This window comes from Ovis aries, chromosome 6 (assembly GCF_016772045.2).
Source record: "Ovis aries strain OAR_USU_Benz2616 breed Rambouillet chromosome 6, ARS-UI_Ramb_v3.0, whole genome shotgun sequence".
NCBI classification, from domain to species: Eukaryota; Metazoa; Chordata; class Mammalia; order Artiodactyla; family Bovidae; genus Ovis; species Ovis aries.
In genome coordinates this window covers 54,577,733-54,600,097 of record NC_056059.1, presented here as the reverse complement: position 1 = coordinate 54,600,097, position 22,365 = coordinate 54,577,733, and positions in this window count along the sequence as shown.

Sequence of the window (22,365 nt, the reverse complement as noted above, 5' to 3'; positions counted from 1 at the left end):
GATGGTTTTCTAAAGGAAGCACTTTTTTTTTTTTAATGCAAAGTTATTTATTTTCATTGGAAGCTAATTGCTTTCCAATATTTTAGTGGTTTTGCCATACACTGACATGGATCTGCCACGGGTATACATGTGTCCCCTATCCTGAACCTCCTTTCACCTCTCTCCTCATCCCATCCCTCTGGGTCATCCCAATGCACCAGCCCTGAGCACCCTGTTTCATGCATCGAACCTGGACTGGCGATCTGTTCACATACGATAATGTACATGTTTCAATGCCATTCTCCCAAATCATCCCACCCTTGCCCTCTCCCACAGAGTCCAAAAGACTGTTCTAAGCACTTTTGAAAGTATATGCTGAGTTTCTCCACCCACCACTTAAATCTACTTAGTTCTGTATCTGTTTTGAGTGTATTTCTAGATAATGTTTATCACACTAAAGATTTGATCCAAAGCATAGGGAGTGAAGGGGAAATGAGAGTTCCTTTAAAGCCTTGGAAGGAGAACAACTGAGCTTCTTTTAGGCCACAACCCACCTTGGTTATATTGGTTGTTCTAATTTTAAAACCATTTTATAGCATGTAATTGATCCCATTTCCTTCTCTTTGCGATCTCTGCTAGAAATGTAAGTGTTAATCTTCATCTCATATCAAAAAAACAGACGGTCAATAAAGTCCATGCACTTTATTGTTCAATCTTCCCTCTTGACTTTCAACATCTTTTTCTATTTATTCTACTTGAGGTCTTTTAGTTTATTAGTTAATCTTGATGTCCTCTTTATATTTTATTCTTTTGATCTCATCTTTTAATTTTTTTCTTAATCTTAGCCTTTGACTGTGTGGATCATAATAAACTGTGGAAAATTCTGAAAGAGATGGGAATACCAGACCACCTGACCTGCCTCTTGAGAAATCTGTATGCAGATCAGTAAGCAACAGTTAGAAATGGACATGGAACAACAGACTGGTTCCAAATAGGAAAAGGAGTACATCAAGGCTGTGTATTGTCACCCTGCTTATTTAACTTATATGCAGAGTACATCATGAGAAATGCTGGACTGCAAGAAACACAGGCTGGAATCAGGATTGCCGGGAGAAATATCAATAACCTCAGATATGCAAAGGACACCACCCTTACGGCAGAAAGTGAAGAGGAACTAAAAAGCCTCTTGATGAAAGTGAAAGAAGAGAGTGAAAAAGTTGGCCTAAAGCTCAACATTCAGAAAACAAAGATCATGGCATCCAATCCCATCACTTCATGGGAAATAGATGGGAAACAGTGGAAACAGTGTCAGACTTTACTTTTTTGGACTCCAAAATCACTGCAGATGGTGACTGCAGCCATGAAATTAAAAGACACTTACTCCTTGGAAGAAAAGTTATGACCAACCTAGATAGCATATTTAAAAGCAAAGACATTACTTTGCCGACTAAGGTCCATCTAAGTCAAGGCTATGGTTTTTCCTGTGGTCATATATGGATATGAGAGTTGGACTGTGAAGAAAGCTGAGCACTGAAGAATTGATGCTTTTGAATTGTGGTGTTGGAGAAGACTCTTGAGAGTCCCTTGAACTGCAAGGAGATCCAACCTGTCCATTCTGAAGGAGATCAGCCCTGGGATTTCTTTGGAAGGAATGATGCTAAAGCTGAAGCTCCAGTACTTTGGCCACCTCATGCGAAAAGTTGACTCATTGGAAAAGACTCTGATGCTGGGAGGGATTGGGGGCAGGAGTAAAAGGGGACGACAGAGGATGAGATGGCTGGATGGTATCACCGACTCGAAGGACGTGAGTTTGAGTGAACTCTGAGAGTTGGTGATGGACAGGGAGGCCTGGCGTGCTGTGATTCATGGGGTCGCAAAGAATCAAACACAACTGAGCAACTGAACTGAACTGAACTGAAGTTAAATATATTTCCTAAAATAGCATTATAACATTGTTTGGAATAGCACATGGTATGCATACATATTTGTCAAAATATTTTATAAAATCCCATTAAATAGTTGCCTCTGACATATGATGGTTATGTTTTCAGCATTTCCACATGAAAATTGTAATTGCACAATATGACATGGTAGCACATATTTGATTTTTTAAGAAGTTAACATAATAAGCAATGGGTTATGTTATTGTAAATTTCTTAAGTATGTTGAATAAGTGTTGAAGTCTTTGAAGATTTCTGAAATGTTGAAGTCTGTAATTTCTATATTTTTCTACACTGCATTTTCCCAACAAATACAAATAAACCTGTATTGCCTTTTATTGTGATTATAAAACTACCAGAACTTCTTTGGAGAAAATTAGGTAAAGAGTGAAAATTATAAAGAACAAAGTGACAACAATTCAGTTCAGGTCAGTTCAGTCATTCAGTTGTGTATGCTGTGGAGGTATGCTGTGGAGACCCCATTTATCAGGTCACTGGAACTTGTGGACACCTGGAAAAATCCCTTGACACAACATGAGTAGCAATTTGACAAATGCAGCAATGGAGTTGATAGAGAAGAGTCAGTTCAGTTGCTCAGTCATGTCTGACTCTTTTTGACCCCATGAACTGCAGCACACCAGGCTTCCCTGTTCATCACCAATTTCCAGAGCTTGTTCAAACTCATGTTAATCGAGTCAGTGAAGCCATCCAACCATCTCATACTGGGTGGTCTCTTTCTTTTTCTGCCTTCAATCTTTCCCAGTATCATGGTCTTTTCAAATGAGTCAGTTCTTTGCATCAGGTGGCCAAAGTAGTGGAATTTCAGCCTCAGCATCAGCCCTTCCAATGAATATTCAGGATTTATTTCCTTTAGGATGGACTGGTTGGATCTCCTTGCAGTCCTAGGGACTCTGAAGAGTAATCTCCAATACCACAGTTCAAAAGCATCAATTCTTCAGTGCTCTGCTTCTTCATGGTCCAGCTCTCACATCCATACATGACTACTGGAAAAACTATAGCTTTGACTAGATGAATCTTTGTTGGCAAAATAATGTCTCTGTTTTTAAATATATTTTCTAGGTTTGTCATAGCTCTTTTCCCAAGGAGCAAGAATTTTTAAAATTTTATGGCTGCAGTCACCATCTGCAGTGATTTTAAAGCCCAAGAAAATAAAGTCTGTCACTGTTTCCATTTTTTCCCCATCTATTTGCCATGAAGTGATGGGACCAGATGTCATGATCTTGTGCTGGCATAAGTCCTTTTGAAGGAGGACTTACTTCTATCATAGTTTGACCTCAGCCAACAACAGGAAACACAGACCCACCCATCAAGAGAAACTTGGGTTAAAGATTTACTGAGCAAGGCCACACCCACCAGAACAAGACCCAGATTCCCCCACAGCCAGTCCCTTCCATCAGGAAGCTTCCACAAGCCTCTTATCCTTATCTATCAGGGCAGACAGAATAAAAACCACAATCACAGAAAACTAACCAAACTGATCACATTAATCACAGCTTTGTCTAACTCAATGAAGCTATGAGCCATGCCATGTAGGACCACCCAAGATGGAATGGTCATGGTGGAGAGTTCTGATAAAACGTGGTCCACTGGAGAAGGTAATGGCAACCTACTTCAATATTCTTGCCTTGAGAACCCCATGAACAGTATGAAAAAGTAAAAAGATATGACACTGAAAAAGGTCAACTCCCCAGGTTGGTAGATGCCCAATATGCTAATGGAGAAGGGTGGAGAAATAACTCCAGAAAGAAAGAAGAGACAGAGCCAAAGTGAAAAGAATATCCAGTGTGGATGTGACTGATGATGGGAATAAAGTCCAATACTGCAAAGTACAATATTGCATAGGAACCTGGAATTTCAGGTACATGACTCAAGGTAAATTGGAAGTGGTCAAACAGGAGATGGCAAGACTGAACATTGATATTTTAGGAATCAGTGAACTAAAATGGACCAGAATGGGAAATTTTAATTCAGATTTCCATTATATCTACTACTGTGGGCAGGAATCCCTTAGAAGAAATGGAGTAGCCCTCATAGTCAACAGAAGAGTTTGAAATGCAGTACTTGGGTGCAGTCTCAAAAATGACAGAATAATCTCAGTTCATTTCCAAGGCAAACCATTCAATATCACAGTAATCCAAGTCTATGTCCCACCACTAATGCCAAAGAAGCTGAAGTTGAATGGTTCTATGATGACTCACTAGACCTTCTGTAACTAACACCAAAAAATAATATCTCTTTCATCATAGGGGATTGGAATGCAAAAGTAGGAAGTCAAGAAACATCTGGAGTAACGGGCAAGTTTGGCATTGGAGTACAAAATCAAGCAGGGCAAAGGCTAACAGAATTTTGCCAAGAGAATGCACTAATCATAGCATACGCCCTCTTCCAACAACACAGGAGAAGACTCTATATATGAACATCACCAGATGGTCAATACTGAAATCTGATTATATTCTTTGAAGCCAAAGATGGAGAAGCTCTATACTGTCAGCAAAAATAAGACTGGAAGCTGACGGTGGTGCAGATCATGAACTCCTTATTGCCCACTTCAGACTTAAATTGAAGAAAGTAGGGAAAACCACTAGACCATTCAGGTATGACCTAAGTCAAATCCCTTATGATTGTACGGTAGAAGTGACAGATAGATTCAAGGGATCAGATCTGATAGACAGAGTGCCTGAAGAACTATGGATGGATGTTTATGACATTGTACAAGAAGAAAGTGGTGATCAAAACAATCCCCAAGAAAAAGAAATGCAAAAAGGCAAAATGGTTGTCTAAGGAGGCCTTAAAAATAGCTATGAAAAGAAGAAAAGTAAAAGGCAAAGGAGAAAAGCAAATATATATCCATCTGAAAGCAGAGTTCCAAAGAACAGTAAGGAGAGATAAGAAAGCCTTCCTTAGCAATCAATGCAATGAAATAGAGGAAAACAATAGAACAGGAAAGACCAGAGATCTCTTCATAAAAATTAGAGATAGCAAGGGAACATTTCATGCAAAATTGGACACAATAAAGGACAGAAATGGTATGGACCTAACAGAAGCAGAAGATATTAAGAAAAGGTGGCAAGAATACACGGAAGAACTGTACAAAAAATATTTTAATGACCCAGATAATCACGATGGTGTGATCACTCTCCTAGAGCCAGATATCCTGGAATGTGAAGTCAAGTGGGCCTTAGGCTGCATCACTACTAACAAAGCTAGTGGAAGTGGTGGGATTCCAACTGAGCTGCTTCAAATCCTAAAAGATGATGCTGTGAAAGTGCCACACTCAATATGCCAGCAAACTTGGAAAAGTCAGCAGTGGCCACAGGACTGGAAAAGGTCAGTTTTCATTCCAATCCCAAAGAAAGACAATAATGATTGTATATTAGATAGATAGATAGATAGATAGATAGATAGATAGATAGATTATGCTCACCCAGTGAAAATCTCTCTGATTTTCTCACACTATGCATATGCATACACTCTTATATCTGTACTGACACTTTTTAAAAATATCTATGGTTTACAATACAAATGGTGTCAATTTCTGAATCATCAATTAATCCTAAGGTTGCAAAGAGACACCAGTCTTTCCCTATACATAATAATATATCTTCCTATCACATTTGTAGTTTGGTCAAGACAAGCACACCTACTCAGAAGGAGGAAGGAAGGATGAGGGCAGGGAGAAAGTTATGCATTTTTAACAAGGGATCTGCTATGTAATTTATTCTGACAAATGCAATACTGAGTCTTCTAGAATTTTGCAAGAAAGGCATTTAGCCCAGTCAGCACGGCTGTAAATTTCTAAACATCAGCTAGACAGAATTGAATTCAATCTTTTATGTGCCTTGGGATGCATCCAACACATTTCAGATTTTCCTCAGAAATCCTGCTGACTTGGAGCAGGTGTGTCTTAAAATAACAAGAACTCATCAAGGCACGATTGTTGTCATTCTGATGGCTTCATCTTAACTTCTTCCTGTTGTGCACACCTGGTCACGTAAGCACTGTGCATTCTTTGGAGTATGCAACAGGCAACCCCAGGGAAAGATTTTTTTGTTTGTTTGTTTTGTTTTGTTGGAGAGGAAAAGAGATTGTTGTATTAATGACTGATGATGGACATTGACAGTAGAACTGAGCTAAAAGGAGTTTTCAGAAGGAGCCCATCTGTGCTTAGCTTGCTCTAACCTCTTCAGTTAAGTTTCTTCTTAGAGTAACAGGTGTGGATTTGCTCAATATAGAGAGATCTCTAAAGCCCTGTTCTCATGACTAAGTATGTAATTCTTTTAAATTGAAACACACGAAGATCTACTCAGAATGAACATCAAAGTTGTTATTGACAACTGTTCATTTTGTCACTCTGATTTTAAGTTAGATAAGCAGCTTTTCATTATTCTCTAATCACGACATGAAATTAAGTATGATAGCAAGTGTTGACAAACAATATCTTCTTATGAAAAGATACAATTTTTATTTGAATTGCTTTCTTTATAAAGGAAATATATATAAAATATGTCTAAAACATAACAAAACCATAATTTTATTACATAAAACAAATTAGAACAGTGTATTCACATTGAATCTATAATTAAATATGAATTAGAGTAAGATGTTATTTCATTGGATTTATAGATATATCAGAGATAATGAAACAAATTCAGAGAATTTTATCTCTAAAGTAAAACACTTTAATTCTGTTTTCACAATTTTCCCTACTTTATTGATCTAAACTAATTTGAACCTTCAGTTTCAAAACAATAAAAAAGTCATACATAAATACTTTTTTAGATTGAACAATCTTTACATTCCAGTCATGTGATTTCAACTGATCTTGCGTTTGTGTGTTGTATGTGTTGACAACAAACATGTAGTGAGCAAATAATTTCAAACCCAGTCTAACCACTTTAGGAACAAATTAGAGTAATTCAACAAAATAATAATATAAAAGTGAAATATCATTTTATTTATATAATACACACCAACATGGAAACAGTGAGAGAATTTTTTTGTGGTGGACTCCACAATCACTGCAGATAGTGACCCAGCCATGACATTAAAATAATTGCTCCTTGGAAGAAAAGTTACTTTGCTGACAAAGGTCCATCCAGTCAAAGCTATGGTTTTTCCAGTAGTCATGTATCAATGTGAGAGTTGGACTATAAAGAAAGCTGAACACCAAAGAACTGATGCTTTTGAACTGGGGTGTTGGAGAAGACTCTTGAGAGTCCCTTGGACTGCAAGGAGATCCAACCAGTTTATCTGAAAGGAAATCAGTCCTGGGTGTTCATGGTAGGATTGATGTTGAAGCTGAAATAGTTTGGCCACCTGATGTGAAGAACTGACTCCTTGTAAAAGACTGTGATATTGGAAAAGATTGAAGGTGAGAGTAGAAGAGGGTGACAGAGGATGAGATTGTTGGATGGCATTACCGACTAGATGGACATGAATTTGAGCAAGCTTTGGGAATCGCGATGCACAGGGAAGCCTGGCATGCTGCAATCCATGGGGTCACAAAGAGTTGGACACGACTGAGCAACTGAACTGAACTGAACTGAACTGAACTGATAGTCAATGAATTAAAGAGCTGGCTTAATAAAGGTAGAAATTGATACTATATTTTTTGTTGACTTGATCATTATTTTGGCATTGAAAAGAAATTCCCTTTAATACATTTAATGAACTTCTGGTTTATTAAACATAGAAATTGATATTATATTTCATGTTGATCAATATTTTGGCAGTGGAAAGAAACTTCCTTTAATATGTTAACTCCCTTTAATATAGGAAGAATAGTACATCTTACTTTAGGATCTACCAACATTGATTAAAATGGTTAGGTCATTCTATAGTTACATCAAAATTGAATAGAACATTGCCTGGTAGTCAATTCAAATGAAATTTTGTCTTACTAAACATGATAGATGATAAGATAAAAAATCTTAAAAAGCCAACATTCCAAATTATGTCTTGTACATCAATTGCATGAGTCCATGGCATGTACTCTATTTTTCTTTGACTTCTTTCAATGTATTTTACAATTATTTTGAGATAAATAGATACTGTACAGGTATTGATAACTCATTCTTTTTAACTGCTGATCAGTATCCCATTTTTGTATCCATAGAAATGTGTATTTATCCATTCACTTATTGATATAATTTTGGGTGGTTTTCAGTTTGAGGATAGTATAATATACCTACTAAACACAATTTTTTATGGACATATGCTTTCACTCCTCTTGTTTAAATACATAGGCGTGTAATAGCTGGGTCATATGGTTCCTGTAGGTTTAGCTTTATTTTAAGCTGAAAACTGCTCTGCCAAAAAAGACGTATCACTTACATTCTCATCAATAGTCATGATTTAGAGTTCCTTTTTTTCCACAAATTGCTAAATTTTGTTATTGTCATCATTTTTTAAATTTTATTTATTCTATTAGATAATTAGTAATATTTAATTATCATTTTGGTGAAGCTGAGTAATGATGACTAATGTCATTGGATGTCTTTTCTTATTAGGCATTGTATACCTTTTCTTCTTGAATTGCTTTTCCTTTTTATTTATGGGTTCATTTATTGATTTATCTTAACATTGAGAAATAAGTGCATGTGTGTTAAATCACTTCAGTCATGTCCAACTCTTTGAAACCCCATGGACTGTGTAACCTACAAGGCTCTTCTGTCTCTGGGATTCTGCAGGCAAAAAATACTGGAGTGGGTTGCCATATATCAGTTCAGTTCGGTTCAGTTCAGTTACAAGGTGTGTCCAACTCTGCGACTCCATGAAACACAGCATTACAGGCCTCCCTGTCCATCACCAACTCCCGGAGTTTACCCAAACTCATGTTCATTGAGTCGGTGATGCCACCTAACCTCTGTCATCTCATCCTCTGTCATTCCCTTCTCCTCCTGTGTTCAATCTTTCCCTACATTAGTCTTTTCAAATGAGTCAGTTCTTCACATCAGTTAAGTTCAGTCGCTCAGTTGTGTCCGACTGTTTGCGACCCCATGAATCACAGCACGCCAGGTCTCCCTGTCTATCACCAACTCCCAGAATTCACTCAGACTCACGTCCATCGAATCAGTGATGCCATCCAGCCATCTCATCCTCTGTCGTCCCCTTTCACTCCTGCCCCCAATCCCTCCCAGCATCACAGTTTTTTGCAATGAGTCAACTCTGCTCATGAGGTGGACAAAGTACTGGAGTTTCAGCTTTAGCATCATTCCTTCCAAGAAATCCCAGGGCTGATCTCCTTCAGAATGGACAGGTTGGATCTCCTTGCAGTGCAAAGGACTCTCAAGAGTCTTCTCCAACACCACAGTTCAAAAGCATCAATTCTTTGGCGCTCAGCCTTCTTCACAGTCCAACTCTCACATCCATACATGACCACAGAAAAAACTAAAGCCTTGACTAGTTGGACCTTAGTCAGCAAAGTAATGTCTCTGCTTTTGAATATACTATCTAGGTTGGTCATAACTTTCCTTCCAAGAAGTAAGCATCTTTTAATTTCATGGCTGCAATCACCATCTGTAGTGATTTTGGAGCCCCCAAAAATAAAGTCTGACACTGTTTCCACTGTTTCCCCATCTATTTCCCATGAAGTGTTGGGACTGGATGCCATGATCTTCGTTTTCTGAATGTTGAGCTTTAAGCCAACTTTTTCACTCTCCTCTTTCACTTTCATCAAGAGGCTTTTTAGTTCCTCTTCACTTGCTGCCATAAGGGTGGTGTCATCTGCATATCTGAGGTTATTGATATTTCTCCTGGCCATCTTGATTCCAGCTTGTGTTTCTTCTAGTCCAGCATTTCTCATGATGTACTCTGCGTATAAGTTAAATAAGCAGGGTGACAATATACAGCCTTGATGTGCTCCTTTTCCTATTTGGAACCCGTCTGTTGTTCCATGTCCAGTTCTAACTGTTGCTTCCTGACCTGAATACAGATTTCTCAAGAGGCAGGTCAGGTGGTCTGGTATTCCCATCTCTTGAAGAATTTTCCAAAGCTGATTGTTATCCACACAGTCAAAGGCTTTGGCATAGTCAATAAAGCAGAAATAGATGTTTTTCTGGAACTCTCTTGCTTTTTCCATGATCCAGCAGATGTTGGCAATTTTATCTCTGCTTCCTCTGCCTTTTCTAAAACCAGCTTAAACATCAGGAAGTTCACGGTTCATGTATTGCTAAAGCCTGGCTTGGAGAATTTTGAACATTATTTTACTATCATGTGAGATGAGTGTAATTGTGCGGTAGTTTGAGCATTGTTTTGCATTGCCTTTCTTTGGAACTGGAATGAAAACTGACCTTTTCCAGTCCTGTGGCCACTGCTGAGTTTTCCAAATTTTCTGGCATATTGAGAGCAGCACTTTCACAGCATCATCTTTCAGGATTTGAAATAGCTCCACTGGAATTCCTTCACCTCCACTAGCTTTGTTCGTAGTGATCCTTTCCAAGGCCCACTTGACTTCACATTCCAGGATATCTGGCTCTAGGATAGTGATAACACCATCATGATTATCTGGGTCGTGAAGATCTTTTTTGTACAGTTCTTCTGTATATCTTGCCACCTCTTCTTAATATCTTCTGCTTCTGTTAGGTCCATACCATTTCTGCCCTTTATCGATCCCATCTTTGCATGAAATGTTCCCTTGGTATCTCTAATTTTCTTAAAGAGATCTCTTCATATCAGGTGGCCAATATTTTGGTGTTTCAGCTTCAATATCAGTCCTTCCAATGAACATCCAGGACTGATTTCCTTTAGGATGGACTGGTTGGATCTCCTTGCAGTCCAAGGGACTCTCAAGAGTCTTCTTCAACACCACAGTTCAAGTGCATCAATTCTGTACTCAGCTTTCTTTATAGTTCAACTCTCACATCCACACATGACTACTGGAAAAACCATAGCCTTTAGTAGATGGACCTTTGTTGATAAAGTAATGTGTCTGCTTTTTAATATGCTATCTAGGTTGGTCATAACTTTCCTTCCAAGGAGTAAGCATCTTTTAATTTCATGGCTGCAATCCCCATCTGTAGTGATTTTGGAGCCCAGAAAAATAAAGTCAGCCACTGTTTCCCCATCTATTTGTTATGAATTGATGGGACCAGATGCCATGATATTCGTTTTATGAATGTTGAGCTTTAAGCCAACTTTTTCACTCTCCTCTTTCACTTTCATCAAGAGGCTCTTTAGTTCTTCACTTTCTGCCATAAGGGTGGCATCATCTGCATATCTGAGGTTACTGGTATTTCTCCCAGCAATCTTGATTCCAGCTTGTGCTTCATCCAGCCAAGTGTTTCTCATTAAGTACTCTGCATAAAAGTTAAATAAGTAGGGTGACAATATACAGCCTTGATGTACTCTTTTCCCTATTTGGAACCAGTCTGTTGTTCCATGTCCAGTTCTAACTGTTGATTCCTGACCTGCATATAGATTTATCAGAGGCAGGTTTGGTGGTCTGATATTCCCAGCTCTTTCATAATTTTACAAAGTTTATTGTGAGTCACACAGCCAAAGGTTTTTGCACAGTCAATAAAGCAGGATGTTTTTCTGGAACTGTCTTATTTTTTCGATGATCCAGTGGATGTTGGCAATTTAATTTCTGGTTCCTCTGCCTTTTCTAAAACCAGCTTGAACACCTGGGAGTTCACGGTTCATGTATTGCTGAAGCCTGGCTTAGAGAATTTTGAGCATTATTTTACTATCATGTGAGATGAGTGCAACTGTGTGGTAGTTTGAACATTCTTGGCATTGCCTTTCTTTGGGATTGGAATGAAAACTGAACTTTTCCAGTCCTGTGGCCACTGCTGACTTTTCCAAATTTGCTGACATATTGAATGCAGCACTTTCACAGCATCATCTTTCAGGATTTGAAATAGCTCAAGTGGAATTCTATCACCTCCACTAGCTTTGTTCATAGTGATGCTTCCTAAGGCCCACTTGACTTCACATTCCAGAATGTCTGTCTCTAGGTGACTGATCACACCATCATGATTATCTGGGTTTTTAGGATCTTTTTTGTATAGCTGTTGTTTATTTCTAATATATAAGTAGTAATATTTTATTTCCATATATAAGTACTTGTTGTTTATTTCCAATAATGTCATTTATCAGATGTATTCTGAAAACATTTCCCAAAATTTTATTGTTTACTTTTCTCTTTTCTTAATTTCTTCAGAGCAGATATTTTTAATTTGGAAAAAATCATGTTACTAAGCCTTATTTTATAGTTTATACTTTATTTCCTATTTAAGAACCTTTGAACTAAATCATGTTTTTATCTATTAAGAATCTATAATTTTAAATTTCATACTGATTTTCATGATATATTAATTTGTTAATACTAAATCTGTACATACTAAAAACAAAAGTGTACATTCATGTTTTTACACATAGATATCCCATTAATTGCACCATTTGTTAAAATGGCTATTTTCTCATTAAATTACCTGCCACTTCCGTCAAAATTCAGTAGGCCATATGTGCTTTTGTTTATTTATTGCACTCATTTTTTTTTTCTGTTTCACTGACATATATACCCATATCGACTACACTCTATTGATTAATATAGTATCAAATAGTAACTTTTGAAAGTAGACATTTAAATTGTCCAGCATGTACAGTGGCATGCCTTTAAGAGCAGGGCAGATACACAAACCATCTGAAAGCGGCTTCACAGAGCAAGTCGGGGCAAATGGTTAGAATGTGTCTGTGGTGAATGCTACCTCTCCAGACCAGGTATTATATGGTTTGAACTTTCCTCCAGAACCAAAAGAGCAAGCAAACCGGCCATCCTTTCAGCTTTCCCTGATGTGTGCCAAGAGGGGAGAGAGTGAAGTGGGGCTTGAAGGCTGTCAGCAGTTAAACATATGAATGAAGAGACAAATTCTTTATTACTGCATTATAATCTCTGTTATAAATTGGGCAAGTCCTCTCAACAGAAAGTTATTTCAACAGTCAGTGTGTTGTATTCCTCATTTTATTACATTGAATATTTTTGTTTCATTCTATGTGGGTCTCACCTTAGTACCCAGACTTCAGGGTTTTATAACATGAAGTGCTATAGTGAAAATTTTAAGGAAAGCTTACTATTTTTTTGTAATATGTATCTTTTATAATTTAGAGGAGATAATCAGATCTGTCAAGTATTTTAAATCTATGTTTTGTCTGACAACTGAAAATGAAGCACTTTTTCATGGTAAATAACTGAACCTTTAATCAGAATATTTTTGTTGTTTGAAATTTAATATCAAGAAGCTATGTGATCTTAATCAAGATTAGTTTACATATAGAATGTGTTTGTTATTTAAGAACTTCTGACTTGAGGGAAAACTATACAAATTTAGCAAAAGTTTATTAAAATTTAATGACTGTACACCCAATTTATAGACCTCATTCTTTGAAAAAATGAGTGGGACATTAATGTGTTTTCTTGGTTATTTTTAGAAGTACTCTAGTGAATAATTTGGAACAAACATAACATGATTTTCAGAAAGTGGGACATATGATGCAGCAAGTAATTATAGACAGGTTAAACTTTCATTAGCTACGGGGAAAAAACAGTGAAAACTACCTTCTAAGCTATTTTGAAGAAATAGCTCAGAAAGATGATCTAATTAGAAGTGATCAAAACTGATTCATCAGAGTGGAAAGATAGTGTTTTAAATTTTGTTATCATTATTTATATGAAAAAACACAAAACAATGGTTATTTTTATTGTTGAGTATTTAAAAATATTTTGAAAAATATCAAGTAAAAATCTGCTCAAGTACAAATGAGAAAAATCAATGAAGAATAAGAGAAGAGTACCTTTTTTGTTTGTTTGTTTTAATTATTGCCACAGAATAATTTCAATGATTTGATGAGTATACAATATGGAAAAAATGTCAGAAATCTGCCAAAATTATTAGAATTAATGGCATTTAATTTAAGGACTAAATTTTTTAGTTGATTTTTCTAATACATAGATTCTGGTGTAATTAGGAAAACATAGAATAATAAACTTAGGGCAGATAAAAAATAGAAAATGTTTGCTAACCAATAAAGGAAATATATACAATTGGTGTTAATTTCCTTGTTCCCTTCCAGACACTTAACAGCTCAGCTATTCTGTAAAATATTACAAATATAAAGATCACTTTTTCACAGTGAGTAAGTATGGAGGGCTTTTTTGGTGGCTCAGTGGTAAAGAATCCTTCTGTCAATTCAGGAGATGTGGGTTTGATCCCTGGGTGGGGAAAATCCCTTGGAGAAGGAAATGGCAATCCACTCCAGTTCTTGACTAAGAAATCCCATGGACAGTGGAGCCTGGCAAGCTGTAGTCCAGAAGGTCACAAAATAGTTGGACAGAACTTAGTTACTAAACAATAGTAAGGAATTTATGATAATCTAGTATAACAATATGGCCATTATATATATACATATATATTTCCTGTGTATATTCTTCTAACATAGAAATAATAAAATTACTAGGATACAAGGTATTACATCACTTGAGGGAGGGAGTAAAGATTCATCCTTCATCAATAAACAAATATCAGGACTGAAAATAAGTTACCATTCTGAGTTATTCTTATCTATCAGTTCCATCTGTAGGCAACTGAATTGAAGGGGGAAATGTATGATAAAAACAAGAATTACAGTGAATTTATGATGGAAAGCTTGATGCTGGTTCCAGAAAGAATCGGAAACTTTTTTTCCAGAACAATACAAAAACTAGTTATGGTTATTGCAATGGTTATAGAGTCCTGTTTAGTGTCAACATTTCATTTAAAATGAAGTGAAAGAAAAGCTAATTGCTCCAGTGAGTAAAATTGCTGTTTAGTTCACCCCAGGAAGGAGCAAATCAATGGATGTAAATAAAGAGGGAAACAATCACAGCCCTCAGATATGTGAAGTATAAATTTCCTCCAGGGGCCCCTCTTTTGTACTTGAAAACCTAAGGCTACTTGGTCTTGAGTTCACCATGGGGACGCTTACAAAATGTGATGAGTACTTACTAATAGGTCTTATGGGGATGCTCATCTGCTTAGGATTTAGGAAAACAGTCAAAGATAATCACTAAGTATCCATAAGAGGTATGTTTTCCAATCCATTACCTGTGATTTTCTTCATAATTACAAAATCATCTCTGCAATGTAGGTCAGTTAAGTGGATTTCTGATGATCAGATAAAGCACTGGAAAATTGAATGTAGAAACCTTGAAAATTGAAGAGAAAGTGTGATTTTCTTCTCTTTTTTTGTCTTTCTTTAACTGAATACATTGCTTCACTTAAAGATAAAAAGCCTGCATTGGAGTTTATTTCACTCTCTTAAATCAAAGTAATTAAATAAAAACAATGAGATAACCTTCTCCAAGGGTATTTACTTTTATTAATAATTATAATATTCTATATTTATTGATTGATTTCTTGCTATATATCTATACTCTTATTAAGCCAGACAGCAACACCATGGAATAAGTTCTATGTTTATCCCTAGTGTACAGCTAAGTAAATTAGGATTCCAAGAAGTTAAGCTCCTTTCCAAAGCCAAACAGTTTGTAAATGCTAAAACCTGGAGTCAAAAGTTGGCAAATTTACCAAGTCTAGGTTTTTCACAGCCTGACTTCTCTACAAATGCTTTAGCCCAGTCCATTTAAATTACTTGTACCAAAAATGTTTAAGGTTTATGCTAAATTAAGAAACTGTTTACTTTTCAATTAGACAATAATTGGCTGTATTTATTGGGCTTGCCTGGTGGCTCAGCTGGTAAAGAATCCACCTGCAATGTGGGAGACCTAGGTTTGATTCCTGGAGAAGGAAATGACTATCTACTCTAGTATTCTTGCCTGGAGAATCCCCATGGACAGAGGAGCCTGGAGGGATACAGTCCATGGGGTCGCAAAGACCCGGACAGGACTGAGTGACTAAGCACAGTGCATCACATTTCATAAGAAAATGGTTAAACTCCGTTCAGTATTGTAAAGATAGGATTTTCTGCATATTGATTTGTGCATTCGATGTAAATCTGGCCAAAGACAACAAGTGTGTGTGTGTGTGTGTGTGTGTGTGTGTGTGTGTTTGTGACTGAGAAGCTGGTTTAAAAATATGTTTGAAAATCAAGTCAAAAAGATAATTTATATAAGAAGAACAGATTTGGAGGGCTTAAATGACCACATTTTGAGCATGACTAAGTGATTATACAAACAGTTAAAATATAGAGAAATCAACTGGCTAAATAAACATGCCTATCAGTAGTTCCAGTCCTTTATATAAAATAGTGCAATATGCTTTCTTAATAAATCCTTATATTTTACTTAATTAATATCACATTGGACATTACTTGAATTTTAGAACTACCTCTTAACTGTCTAGAGAGCCAAATATTCCATAAAAATTCTAGTCATTTTTAAATTTGTTCCTTCTTCCATTTCTCATTTGCAGATATGTGTCAAACATACTGCTTCAATTATCTTTGAAGGTGATGACGAAACAAAATTAGGTTATGTGTTGTGGTGGTTTCTAAAGTGTGCCGAAAAATTCTTTGGCACACCTGGATTTAAAATGTGGACACTAATTTCCCTCAGCTTGAATGTGGGCTGGCCTGAGTGTTGCTGAATAAAAAGATAGCAGACATGGCAGTGAGTGGTTTTCAAGGCCAGGATGTAAAAGGATGCTGCTCTTGTTCTCTTTCCTGATTCTTTACTCTGTCAGCCCACTACACTAAGGTGACTCAAAAAACTCATAGGAGACTTCATATGGAACTAAACTGAAAATCTTACCAACACAAACTTGCCAGCCATGTTGGTGAGTCATCTTGGAGACAAATCCTCTGGCCTCCAGTTTGTTTATCTCCCTGCTGACAATTTAATGACAACCTTAGGCTTCCCTGGTGGCCCAGTCGGTTAAGAGTAGGTGTCATGGGGTCACAAAGAGTTAGACATGACTTAGTGACTAAAACAAATATTTGGAAATGGCAACCCACTCCAGTATTATTGTCTGGAAAATCCCATGGCCTGAGGAGCCTGATAGGCTACAGTCCATGGGGTCGCAAAAAGTTGGACACGACTGAGTAACTTCAGTGATACTGCAATATTATGATTTTTATGAATTCATTTTTCATCATAAAGTATATAGTCTTAATAAAAAATGGCAAATCAATATCGCTTTAAAAATGCATATGAAACATATCTGAAAATTGCCCTATTTTGTCTTATATTTCCTTTGTTTCTCACAATGCTATAGATTTTAACAATTTAGTCTTTAGAAAACTAGAAGACAGGTTTCATGCAAATCAGTTGGCTCACATATTCTAAAGTAGACTTCTGAATATTCAGAAGTAGCAGAAGAAACATTTAATAATGTTTTTATGTTTGCTATACACACACACACACACACACACACACACACACACACATATATATATATATATATATATATAGCATACTGTGAAGAAACATGCCATGAAATGTCAAAAGCCTGTAGGAAATGCAATGTGCTATTATTTATTTTTAATACTGTTACTGTGTATAAGTATTATTTTAGATATTATTTTAAAATGAACCATTTATGTTAACTACTATTGTATACCAGAACCACGTCTCAAATGAGCTTTTTAAAAATAGTTTATTTTTTATCTCTCAGGATTGTGTGTATTTTCTAATTTTTTCTGAGTGGTTTTCTTTTGGGAACTCCCAGACATCTGCAAGTAACATAGCAGCTGGAGATTGAGTCATTCAGAGAATGTAATCCAAGATGGCTTATTAGGTTAGGAGATCCTGGACTTTGTATATGGCCACTCCAGGCATGAAGGGTTAGAAATAGGAGTTCTCAGGCTAGTGAAGGGCTACTCCTAGCACTTCCACAAATTTATTTCCATTGTATTCATTTGGTCAGGGCAGTCAATGGGCCTACTTAGATTCAAAGAAATATAGATCCCATCTCTTATTGAGTGAGTGGCCGGGTTACATTCCAAAAGAACATGTGGGATAAGAAATATTCTTATATCTACCTTTAGTAAAACAGTTTGCTACATTATATTTATAAACACTTTGAAATATATGAGAGCCATAATTTTTAGGTTCAGTGAACAATAGCTGACAGCCCATATCATCTAGGGCTTCCAACATATTGCCAGTGATAAAGAATCCACCTGCTAATGCTGGAGACATGAGAGATGCAAGTTCGATCCCTAGGTCAGGAAGATCCCCTGGAGGAATCATGGCAACCAACTTCACTATTCTTGCCTGGAGAATCCTATGGACAGAGGAACCTGACAGGTTATAGTCCACCGGGTAGCAAAGAATCAGACATAACTGAAGTGACTTAGCACACACACATACCACGTATTTGTAATAAATAAATTTTCTTAATGCAGATTTCCCCAGTTTTACTCAACTGGTAAAGAATCTACCTACAGTTTGGGAGACTTGGGTTCAATCTCTGGGTTGGGAAGATCCCCTGGAGAAGGGAATGGCTACCCACTCCAGTATTTTGGCCTGGAGAATTCTATGCACTGTGTAGTCCATGGGTTTGCAAAGAGTCAGACACAACTGAGCAACTTTCACATAATATAGCCCCAGTTTTTGCCTAAAAATGTTATTATATGAACTTTTGGTCTTCAGATGGGATATTTGTGTTTTTATCATTTAAATAGCTGAATAAGTAATATAAAATAATACCAACTGGATACTAATGTTTATGTTTAAATAATATTAAACAGTAAATTGTGTAATCTGAAATTATTAATTAATATAAATAATTTGTTATTTTTCATAGACATTATTGAGGGTAGCCAAATATCTCATATTGCTATTCTCATGTAAAATAAATCCTTCATTACTTTATTTATAAAAATGAAAGTAAAATATTAATTTAAATCTAGAGATAGAAACAGACAAACTTATCCCTGAACTTCTTATTAAAGTGCATAGCAATTGGTATCTTCCCAGAATCCAGTTCTTCCCTGGTGGGTCAGATGGTAAAGAATATGCCTACAATGACAGAGACCTGGGTTCCATCCCTGAGTCATGAAGATCCCTTGGAGAAGGAAATGGCAACCCACTCCAGTATTCCTGCCTAAAGAATCCCTATAGACAGAGGTGCTGGGAGGAATAATAATAGTTTTATTATTTTATTATTAAAATGTGTGTTTCTCTGTGGCTACTTACATGTGTGATTCACAGATGGTATTGGTAATTTTCAAATGCCAGAGTGATGTTATGAACTACTTAGACAACAATTAAAAGAAAGAAGTTGATGTGATATGTGACTAAAAAGGAAAGTAATTCATTGTAAATATATGGAGCTGGACAGTGAAACAATTGACTGAAGAAAAAACCTAACAACAAACTAAAGGCTCTTGGAATTAATTCCTTGAGAAATGTTTGCAAACATCATAATGTTACAAATATTAGTATTTATGAAAGATGACAAAATATTCTAATTGATGTAGAAAAATAATCCTTATTTGAAGATTTCTAAATATTAAACAGCTAAGTTTCAATATACTTACAGTTGGAATTTGAAACAAAGATTAGTGAAAACTTTTTAAGCTTCTCCATCTCTGCCCTAATTCATAGAATTTCTGAAAGTCAACTCAGCACTTAATACATTTCTCCTTACCACTTCTTCTTTTTCATGTAATTTTTGCATTTGCACATGTCATCTCACTTTAATTTGGTCCCTTACTTTTAACCTTTGATTTCAAGTGCTCTTCACTTTGAGAGTCACAGCAGCAGCAAACAACAACAGTAAAGAGGTTTTGCTCAGGCAGTGGTGAAGAGCATCACGGTAATGAAAAGGATAATTGTGGCTCCCTGCCTTTGCTATAATTGAAAATTGAGTATAGAGCCTTTTCCATTTAACTTTATTGCCTAAGTTCAAACCACTGTATAGGAAGGAAAGCAACACTAGAGTAATTCCTCTAATGTTGCTTTCCTGTCCATGTGACAGTTTGAAACCTAGCATTAAAGCTAAGCAGAAGAAGCAATTAGATTTATTCAATTACAGCTATGTGAAAGAAGTATAATTATTAGTTGCATTAGTAGAAACGCACTGCTTGCCAAATATTTGTTTACAAGCCTGGCTACTAGGTTTCTTCTACCAAACAAAAAGCTGGTAAGCATTTGATAGAATGGCCCAGTTATATTACTTATGTTTAGTCACCAAGTCATGTCTGACTCTTGCAACCCCATGGACTATAGCCTGTCAGGCTCCCCTGTCCATGGGATTCTCCAGGAAAGAATATTGGCATGGCTTGCCATTTCCTTCTCCATATATAATTTCACTGACTTCTAGTAAAGACTTACACTGTGGCAATTATAGTAACTGGACTAATGACTTTAATGCTGAATGAACATTGTGCCTTGACTTTAGTATGATGCACATTTCATCAGAATTACATCTTTATGTTAAAGCGTCATTTTAAAAGCTGGTAAAGTTAGAGTGCAAATAGGATGTTATCTGGAGGAAAGAACACCATGGTATTTGTCAACAATTTTTATTTCAATAAAGTTTCTGAAATTTATTATGTGGCCTTGGAAAACAAAGTTTTCCAAGTTTTGCGTTCGATCCTTGAGTTGAGAAGATCCCCTGGAGAAAGGAACGGCTACCCACTCCAGTATTCTGGCTTGGAGAATTCCATGGACTCTATAGTCCATGGGGTCACAAAGAGTCAGACATGACTGAGTGACTTTCACTTTCTTTGGAAAATGAAACATGGAAAATTTAGATGTGAGTCAGATAGCCTGTATCTGAAAACTCATAGCCTCTTTTCAGTGCTGTAATTTTGGAAAAACTATTCAACTTATTGGCAACACATCATTAAAATATGTACAAGTTGTATGCAAAGTAGATGTTAAATGGTAGGGACATTTGCTTCTTTTCAAAATGAAATAATGGGGATACTGTCCCATCTCTGAAAGCTAAAAAAAAAAAAAAAAAGCACAGAAGATACATTAAATCCATTTTCATGAAGGTACTGGAAACTAAGCAACAAAAGACACTTGTCCCTGAGAGACTGAAATAAAAAGAGGTGAGCCTTGTGATTTTTTAGCTTTCTTTTTGGAAAGGATTTCCAGGATGTGGCATAGGGCAAGAAGCCTAGGAATAACATTCTGGAGTTGAGGCGATGAAGCTTAATGTTTGGGAGACTATGATTACTAGGATTTACAGAGTAAATCACTGAAGAAAAGAGAGAAGCTACACAGAGAGAAGCTCTGAAAATTCCCACAGGGTGTCGTTTGAGTCTTCAGGAGGATGCTGATCAGCAGTGATGCTCCTCGTATTATAAAGGACCTGGATTAGTTCCTGTTATAACCAACCATAGCAGAAATCCTTATAAATCATGGGGCATCCAGTAAACTATTCAAAATTGTTTTGCATCTAGATTTGGATAAAATTATCCTACCTTAAACATGATTATTTTCTCACCTAACAAGGCTTAAAAACAAGAAGTGATAGCATCAAGTTAGTTACAAGTAACTAGCTAAATCCCAGCATAAAAACTCAAGGATGTTCATATAAAAACAAAGATATGGTGCCTAAATAAAGGTAAAATACAATATCTGGCATTAAATAAAAATTATCAGTTATCTAAGAAAGTAGAAATTACAACCTGTAGGATGGAGGAAAATATCCAAACAAAACTGACCCAGAAATGAAAGAGATGATTGAATTAATTAATAAGGACATTGAAACAGTTACATAACTGTATTTTATATGTTCTCAAAGCTCAAGGGAAAAATGATCATATGAAGTAGAGACTAGGAGCATATAAAAGTGAAATGGAGTGAAATTTTTAGAGATGAAAACTGCCATGTCTGAGGTAAAAAATATACACAATATGATTAACAACAGATTAGACATTGCATGAGAAAAGAGCAATAAATTTGAATAGATAACAATGTAAACTAGCCAAAATACAGACAGAAGAAAATATGTTTAAAAAATCAGCAGAGCATCAGTTACTTATAAGAAAACTCTAGGTGGCTTAGTGTATGCAATTAGAATTCTTGAAGGTGGGTAGAAGAAAAAAACGTATTCCCCAAAAAATGGCTAAAAATAATCCAAATTTTTTGAAACTATAATCTCACACATCAAGGAAGTTAATTAACCCCAAGCACTAGAAATATAGATTAAATAGACATAATCAGATTGCTTACAATTAGCAAAAGAAAGAAGATCTGAAAAGCAACCAAAGGGAAATGTCACATGATGTACAAAGGATAAAAAATAGGAATGGCACAAATTTTTATCAGTAATAATGCAAACAGCAGACAGTTGGGGAGTTTGGGAATATTCTACAGTACAGCCCTCTTTCCTGTCAACAGTTTTAAGTTTTGAAACCTGAAGACACTCAATTTTGATAATTTGCTAGAAGACTCACAGAACACTCTGAAAGCAATTATACTCATAGTCAGTCAGTTCAGTCAGTTCAGTCGCTCAGTCATGTCCGGCTC